Source organism: Pongo pygmaeus, chromosome 7, assembly GCF_028885625.2.
Source record: "Pongo pygmaeus isolate AG05252 chromosome 7, NHGRI_mPonPyg2-v2.0_pri, whole genome shotgun sequence".
NCBI lineage: Eukaryota > Metazoa > Chordata > Mammalia > Primates > Hominidae > Pongo > Pongo pygmaeus.
Window position 1 is genome coordinate 41246636 of NC_072380.2, and position 8064 is coordinate 41254699.

Below are 8064 nucleotides of genomic sequence, written 5' to 3' on the forward strand. Positions count from 1 at the left end.
GGTGTTAGTAACAAGCACTCAATAAATATTGCTTCACCACAGGTGTTCCTGTCTTTGCCATTTGGTTACAGAGAAATTAGGAGCCTAGAGAAAGCAAATGGTCTATTCAATTCGGAAACGAGAAGAAAATGAGCTACAAAGCAAATAACACTGACTTGGGAGATGGAGGACCTGGATTCTGGTCCTCCCTCTGCTATCAGCTCGCTGTGTGACAACGCCAAGGCCTGTTACCTCTCTGGGCATCATCTGCCACATCTGGAAGTGAAAGATTAGACTTGATGAATGATTCCCATGCAATAGACAGAATCTGCCAGTCCAGGTAGCAGCTGGTGCAGGGCAGGGGAGGGGTCTCCAGGCTCGGGGAAATAGGTAAGGGTTCTCATCAGCAAAGGGCACAGATGCCCAAACTCCATGGCCCTTGCTTTTCCCTCCTCACAGATCTGTGGCTCCTCCCTCAGCTAAAAGCCCCTGCTTATCCATTTCCTAAAGATCATCACAGAGGCTCAACCTTCCCTTTTTAACATCTCTTGCTGATGGAAAATTCTTCCTCATACCTAATCTAAGTCCATCTGCTGCAATTTCTGTCTATTTTCTCTAGTTCAATCCTTGCTGGAGATGGAGAACAGCTGGTTGCCATCCTCCATATAACATCCCCTCCTAAACCAAAATCAGTTATTACATCAGCCCTCATCCTGTGTTTCTTCTGTTACAACATCTTCTGAGCTGCCCTCATGGATTCCAGCTCTGAAAGCATCGCTGATCACCATGGCCCGCACGAAAGGATGCTCTGCAGGCTCCGAGAGCTTCCAGAGCTGTAGCATCTGCAGTGGGATGTAGGGCTCTGTGGCAAAATCGAGAGAGAAGGTTGGAGTGGAAAGGAGCCTGTGAGAATGTAGTCCTGACCTCTGGCTCTATATCTAAGGGGACTAAAAGTCAGAAAAGGCACATAAGCACATGCCCAAGTTCAAATCTGAGGGATCTAGTTCAAGTGCCAGAACCCAGATAGTAAGATCACAAAGCCCTGGGACACTGCAGCATGTTTTCAGCATGGGTCAGAGCAGGACCAGCCAGAGCTAAAAAGCGAAGGCCGCCGTTCCCTACTCTGCTCCCCATCCAGACTCAGTCTGCCTCTGCCCAATCCCACTAGCAGGTGCCTGGAATTTGACTGTGCACATCTTTTGTTTTCTTTCCAACTTTTTAATTTTAGGTCCAGGAGTACATGTGCAGGTTTGTTATAATAGATAAATTACACGTCGCAGGGGTTTGGTGTCATCACCCAGGTAGTAAGCATAGTACCTGATAGGCAGGTTTTTGATTCTTACCTCGTCCCGCCCTCCACCCTCAAGTAGGCCCCTATTGTTCCCCTCTTCGTGTCCATGTGTACTCAATGCTTAGCTCCCACTTACAAGTGAGAACACACACACATCTTTGATTTCCTTTAAGAATTTAAATACCTCTGTAAGTGGCAACACTATTAACTGTTCACACCTTAGTATGAATGAGCAGATTTGATCCTTTCCAACTATTAATAGATTTAGGGGTGAGAACAAAGAGCAAAGAAACTGAGAGCATAGCAGGCAAATTTCCCTGCATGCTAATGTTTCCAAGGTCAGCTCTGTGCATGGGGTTGCAGCAGGCGCAGGCCTCAGGACAGTGGCGCAGTGAGGGCTTGCGCCTGGTGGGACTCTCCAGGTGTCAGACAGGACTGTGCTTCGAAGCATCTGCCCTGTCTGCCTCACGCAGGTCAGCTGCACCACTCCAGGTGCTCTGGTGAGGTCTGCATAGAACTGAACTTGGGGAAAGGATTTCCTCATTGCTCCCCTAGGGTAGGCTCCTATCACATTCCACAATTCCTGATGTCCCCTGGTTAACTGTTTCAGAAGTGAGGTGCCCAAGACATCTACAATTAGATTTCCACCCTGGGGCCCTCTGAAATGACAGGAAGGAAGAAACAAAAAGTAACCAGGAAAAAGAGGTAACCCTACATGTCAGATTAAGATTACCCAGGTACCCGCTTCAGTGTGAAATAGCTCCCAAGGGGGAAGGGAGGAAGGGAGGAAGGGGCACGAGCATGGGAAGGAGAGTGAGTCAGATGAACTATTTACTCATAATTTGGGCTATGAAATTTTCCTAAATGAAAGATGAAGAGGGAAAATAGCAGAGTGTGGTGAATACATTTCAGGGTCTGAGTTTCAAAACAGCCTTCACCCCAACTTGAATACATGGAAATAGCGTGCTCCAATCTCTTCAACTTTCTGAGGTGTTCCAGAGTGTTTCAAATCTCCAGACACACCTTCCCCTAGGACAGGAAGGGAATTCACACATCCACAGAAAAAAAAACAAGACATTGTAAAAGCGTTTACCAAAACAGCTAACACAATAGGTGTGCTTATTAGATTTCCCCAAAACCACAAAATTAAATTTTAAAGCAGAAGGCAAAAAGGCTCTTCTCTGATAAAAATTTTAATATGTTTTCAGTCTTATTTCAGGGGACAATTTTCTTTAACAGAAAAATCAGCACAAAATGACAAGATCAAAGTAGGTTGGCAAAAAGATTACTTACTGATATGTTTATGATGAAAAGGGATAGCAGAAGGATGACAGGGATGGAGGGACAGAGGAGTAAGGAGAGGACTTTTATTTGCCAGGTAACTCACGCAGGGCTTGGAAAAGCAGAAAGACACAACCCCTTCCCACCATAGTGGTTAAAAGAGAGAGCGATCCAATTTGGCCCATTGGGAAGAGGAGAAAACGCTGGGTCTGTGGATCGTGCTTATCCAGGGTCCTGGCCAAAGCCATCATGTTTGATGAAATGACAAGTAACACATTTAATTTCCTGCACATCCATCCGTCCTTGCATACACAAACAGGGATGCAGCTTCACAAGGGGTTAATTAGCCTAACACCAGCAATTAGATTCTCCAAACTGGATCGCAGCAGAGGCGCTGGGTCCTGGGTTTCACACCTCACCCCATCCAAGGTGAAGCTGTGATGAGGGTGTTTTGCACTTCGTCAATTATTTTTCAGCTCCTAGGATCCTTTTTTTGGTCTAAAGTTGTTATTTTAATGATCTCTGTTCCGAATGGGGAAATACAAGAAAGAGGAATGAGGAGGAGGCAGAGGGAAGGAAAGCAAGCGCTCCAGCGTGTCCCACTTGTACTTTCCAAGGCCCCCTCCGCCCCCTCCCCCTACACTGCCTCTTCCCTCTGTGCATGAGTCACCCTTCAGGAGCTGTTTCAAATGCCTTACTTTTAATATTTCCTATCACGATAGAAATCCAACAGATTGGCATCAATTAAAGGGAACCCCCAGTTTTGCAATCCTCAAACTCAAAAGCATTTTCTGGTTTCTTTACTGCCTTCATGAAAACCAAGGTGCTCTCATGCAAGATCCCCCACGTGCTGGGGGCTGCCCCTCCTGGGCTCCCTGGGGGTCACGTGCCCTGGAGAGGCCACAGAGGACGACCTCCATGACTAACCATGCCCACCGGCTGGGAAAAGTTCAGCTTCCACTCCGTGCCCCCCAAACACAAAAGGATTATAATTGGCAGGGCTGCAAATTTGTTTTGTTTACTGTCCGATAGGATGTACAGAAGAGAACGCTGATGGTATTTTGACACCCCCCCTCCAAAAAAAAAAGTGGGCAGGCATTTTTTTTAACCATTGTGAATAGAGTTTCAATAATCACAGTTCCCACCCAAAATAGCTGCCTACAGGAGGTGGAGGAGAATCTGTTGTGGTGGTTAAAGAAAATAAGAATTAAAAAGTGAAAAGGATTTGTGGAGCTGGGGAATCAAGACTGTCATCTGCATCTCCGCGGAAGAGTGCCCTGAGGAAGAGGTGTCACTGGAGAATCCCTCCCAGAATATGCAGTCGAACTCCCCAGCTGCAGGTTTAACGGAAATCAGAGGGATGAAAATCATCTAAACTCTTCAACGCCCCTGGGACTTGGAAGATCACCCCCAGACTATCAGCTTCAGAGTATCCTGCAGGTAGGCAGCGCACCTGGTGAAGTGCGGTGGGCACACAAGCAGAAGCTGCCTTCGCAGAAGAGGAAGAAAGTTCGAGACCAAGCACATCGCCTGCTTCCCCGTGGGTCCCTGCTTCCTAGTGGCTCACCTACCTAATATCTCCCTTTAGCAGAAGCCAAAGGCGGAGGAGGCCGGGGGAGAACGGAGTTTCCCAAGGGTATCAGAGCAAGAGAGGCCCCTGAGGTCTCGCGATTTAGAATGCTCAAGGGTGCTTCTGGGCTGAACCAGCTGCCTGCCGGAGTGAGCTGTTTCACTTCAAGAGCAGTTAGCAGAAGCAGTATGGATGGTGACTTCAGCACCACCTCTGCCACAAATGCACCTGTGCACCAAAACAACCTGCGCACCTACACGGAGCCACCCCCTCCACCAGCCTCCACCTCCCAGAGCTGCGGGGATGCTCCGGGCCAGGTACCCCTTCTGGGGACAAGGGTGTAAGCTTCACACGGTACCAAACCGAACTCTCTATCCCGTTTTTTTGCTTTTTCTTTTTTTTTTTTTTTCAAGACACCCCAAGCCTGGAAAGTCTTCCAGAGTTTTCGGGAGCTAATTGATTATGTGATTTCCTTTCCTCTGAGAACTGTTTTGCTGACGTGTCACCAAGTTGTCACGTAGGTGCCCACCAGGTCAAACAGAATAGCCCATCCTCACCCACCCACCCCGGGGAATGTCTCCTTCCACCAAATAAAATGAACTGAAACAGGCAGGAAGGAGGCAGAAGTTTGAGGAAGGACTCCAGCTGAAGGTCACAATAGTTTGGGGAAAGCAGATCAAGGTAATAGGAAGAGGACAGACCCTATAGCGGAAAACACAAACAACCAATCACGTTTCTCGGAACCAACCTATCCATGATGGGTGCACCAGGAAACAGCACACCCTGGGATCCAACTTCTTTCACCCAGCACACCCGAATCTCCACCCCAGCCCTGCAGACACCCTAGCCCGAGACCAGACCTATTTAGACAGACCTGAGCGCAGCTAATTAGGAGTAGTAAACAAGCCCATTTCTTGCCAGCGCAGAAGTTTCCCAAATTGTCCGCTTGTTTTCCTCCCAACAAAAGACAGTGATTTCCCACCTTTATCACATTTCCTCCCAGAAACTTTTCTTTCTGCAATCCCTCCACCTAGGCTAAACTGCAAAGCCACTGGCAATGGAGACGCAGAGGCGCTGCGCCCCCGGGATGCAGGCAGAGGTACCTTTTCCGCGAAGCAGATGGGCCGGTGCCCAGAGGCCAGCTGCCCTGCCGAGCAGTGGAGCGAAGCTGTGGGCTGGAGCACGCTGAGGATTACGCGTTCCTGTCTCTGCGACCAGACCTTTCGGCAGCTCGGACCAACTGTGCTAGCGATGCACTTAGCAATTATCGGCTGGCGCCGACGCCCCGCCCTCTGCTCTTGCGATTGGCTCTCCAGTCCCGGGCAGGACTGCATTGGTTTCAGCCGACCTCACTCATTGCTTTGGCTCCTACTATTATCTAAGCCATCAAAGGAAATAATTCCATGTTTCATTGACAACCTGTAAGGCTCTCCTCCAGCCCAATGTGGGGGCAGGACCGGGAGGCCAGTGCAGAGAGGGGAGATGAGTAGGAAAATGTGGGGGAGCGGGGTGGGGGAAGGAGGTGGAGGGGAGAGGAAAAGAAGGAGAAGGTATGGGGGGTAGGAGGGTAGGAGGGAGAGAGAGAGAGAGAGATGGAGCTCTCAAGCAATCAGATTCTTGCTCCAGCATTTTAACTTCCACAAAACAGAGCCCATAGCAACAATTTTCTGGCTTTATTTTCCCCCTAACTGGTAAATGTTGCAGAGGGCAGAGAGAATAACAACTATGGGGTGTCTGCCGGCATGAGACAGACTCTAGAAAGCCGAGCAAGGTTGAGGGCTGAAGGAATGGAGTAATGCTTTCAACAGGGCCACCCTGGAGGACATGTGAAGGACATGGCAGATTGCTTGGGGAGCATGGTAGGTGCATACCTGGAGTTTATCTATCAGCACTTTATCTCACAGTCCCCCTCATCCCCCAACCTGAAGAGACAATTTTCCTTTGCACCCTGTCCAAAGAGTCTCAGAAGAGCTATTCTTAAAATCCATAAAACTCTGGAGTTTCTCACTGTTCTCGCTGGGAGGTCCAGAAAGCCGAGCATTCTAGAGCGAATGATTCTGCTGGGACCCTCACTTTGGTTTATTCTGACATGGCTTAAATTAATCGCTTAGACTTTCGTCAACAACCTACGCACGTGAAGAGAGAACATACCCATCAAAGGGTGGGAACAGCTTAAACACCTTTCCTTGTTCGCCAAGAAATCATAAAGTCTCACCCCAGTTAAAATGGCTTTTATCCAAAAGACAGGCAACAACAAATGCTGGCAAAGATGTGAAGAAAAGAGAATGAACCCTCCTACATTGCTGGTGAGAATGTGAATTAATGCAGCCACTATGGAGAACAGTATTGGGGTTTCTCAGAAAACTAAATATAGAGCTACCATCTGACCCAGCAATCCCACTGCTAGGTATATACTCCTAAAAAAGAAATCAGCATCTTGAAGAGATACCTGCACTGCCATGTTTATTGCAGCTCTATTCACAATAGACAAGATCTGGAAGCAATGTAAGTGTCCATCAACAGATAAATTAGATGAAGAAAATGTGGTACATATGCGCAATGGAGTACTATTCAGCCGTAAATAAGAATGAGATCCTGTCATTTACAACACCATGGATGGAACTGGAGGACATTCTGTTAAATGAAATAAAACAGGCATGGAAAGACAAACTTCACATGTTTTCCTTCATTTGTGAGAGCTAAAAATTAAAACAATTGAACTCATGGACAGAAAGAATAGAATGATGGTTACCAGAGGCTAGGAAGAGGCGGGGGTGGGGTGGTTACTAGGTACAAAAATAGAGTTAGATAGAATGAATAAGACCTGGTATTTGACAGCACAACACGGTTATTACAGTCAGCAAAACATATTGTACATTTTAAAATAACTGAAAGAGTACAATTGGATTGTTTGTAACAAAAGGAAATGCTAAATGCTTGAGGTGCCAGATACCCCATTTACCCTAATGTGATTATTACACATTGCAAGTCTGTATCAAAATATCTCATGTATCCCGTAAATATATACACCCACTATGCAGCCATAAAATTAAAAATTAAAGAAATTAAAAAGAAATCATAAAGCACAAATTTTGACCTTCCCCTGTCCTTAATGTATTTGTCACCATATGGAAAAGACATCACTTGGCAGCTAAATTTTCTTAACTAGGTAAAATATTTATTATTAATGTTTCTAAAATGAAAGAGCTTTTATAAATCAATAAGTAAAAGACCTATAACCCAATTCAAAAATCGCAAAGGACAAAATGGGCTGAATTTTTTAAGAGAGAATTATAAAAGGGTCTTTTAAAGAAAGCTTTTAAAATATCAAATTTCAGATGATCCAGAAACTAACCCTTCAGCCTTCTTATCCTAGGATCTCCATGTCTTTGGTGAGGTTATGGTCCCAGTCCTGCCCTGGCCTCCCCTGGGGCCTTGAACAACTGTAGTCCTTATCTTCAGCTGCGTCCTCTGCAGCAGATGGCAGGTGCCCCACTGCCTTGTATGGTGACTTTCTATTTCATGCATACATGCCTGGCTTTCCTAAATACATTTCAAGCCCTGTAAAGACAGAGATGGTATCATGCATATCTTTATCACTCCACAGATAGCACCTAGCACTCAATAAGTGGGCTGACTACTAAAACCCAATTCAAAGCATCCAGGTTGCACAGCCCTAAGCCTCATGCGATCCTCATTCCACTGCAATTACTCTTCCAGTGGAGCAGAGTGTGGAGGGGGCCCACTCTGGAGTCCAAGAGCTAAAAATTCAGGACTAACCACTGCGAAATGCGGCAGCTCCAGAGTCCCTCGAAGCTCTCTGTGTTCTCTCTGGAAAATGAGGCAGGTCTTCACCCAGTACCTTCCTCCTCCCTCAAGCATTTGAAGGAAATGAAAGGATGTGGGATGCTCATTTTACTTGTGAGGCATAACCTCAAAAAAT

The 8064-nt window shown here is 46.7% G+C and overlaps 1 protein-coding gene across 5 annotated transcripts in view; it reads right to left on the bottom strand.

The window, feature by feature from the left end:
- The window catches only part of ZMAT4 (zinc finger matrin-type 4), a 370785-nt gene extending 365420 nt beyond the window's left edge, over positions 1–5365 (bottom strand). For all 5 annotated transcript variants that reach the window (XR_010127175.1, XR_010127176.1, XM_054499612.2 and 2 more), the window contains exon 1: positions 5225–5365. The gene's annotated coding sequence lies outside the window, so the exon portion shown is untranslated. The remainder of the gene's footprint in view (positions 1–5224) is intronic.
- Positions 5366–8064: the final 2699 nt, after the last annotated feature.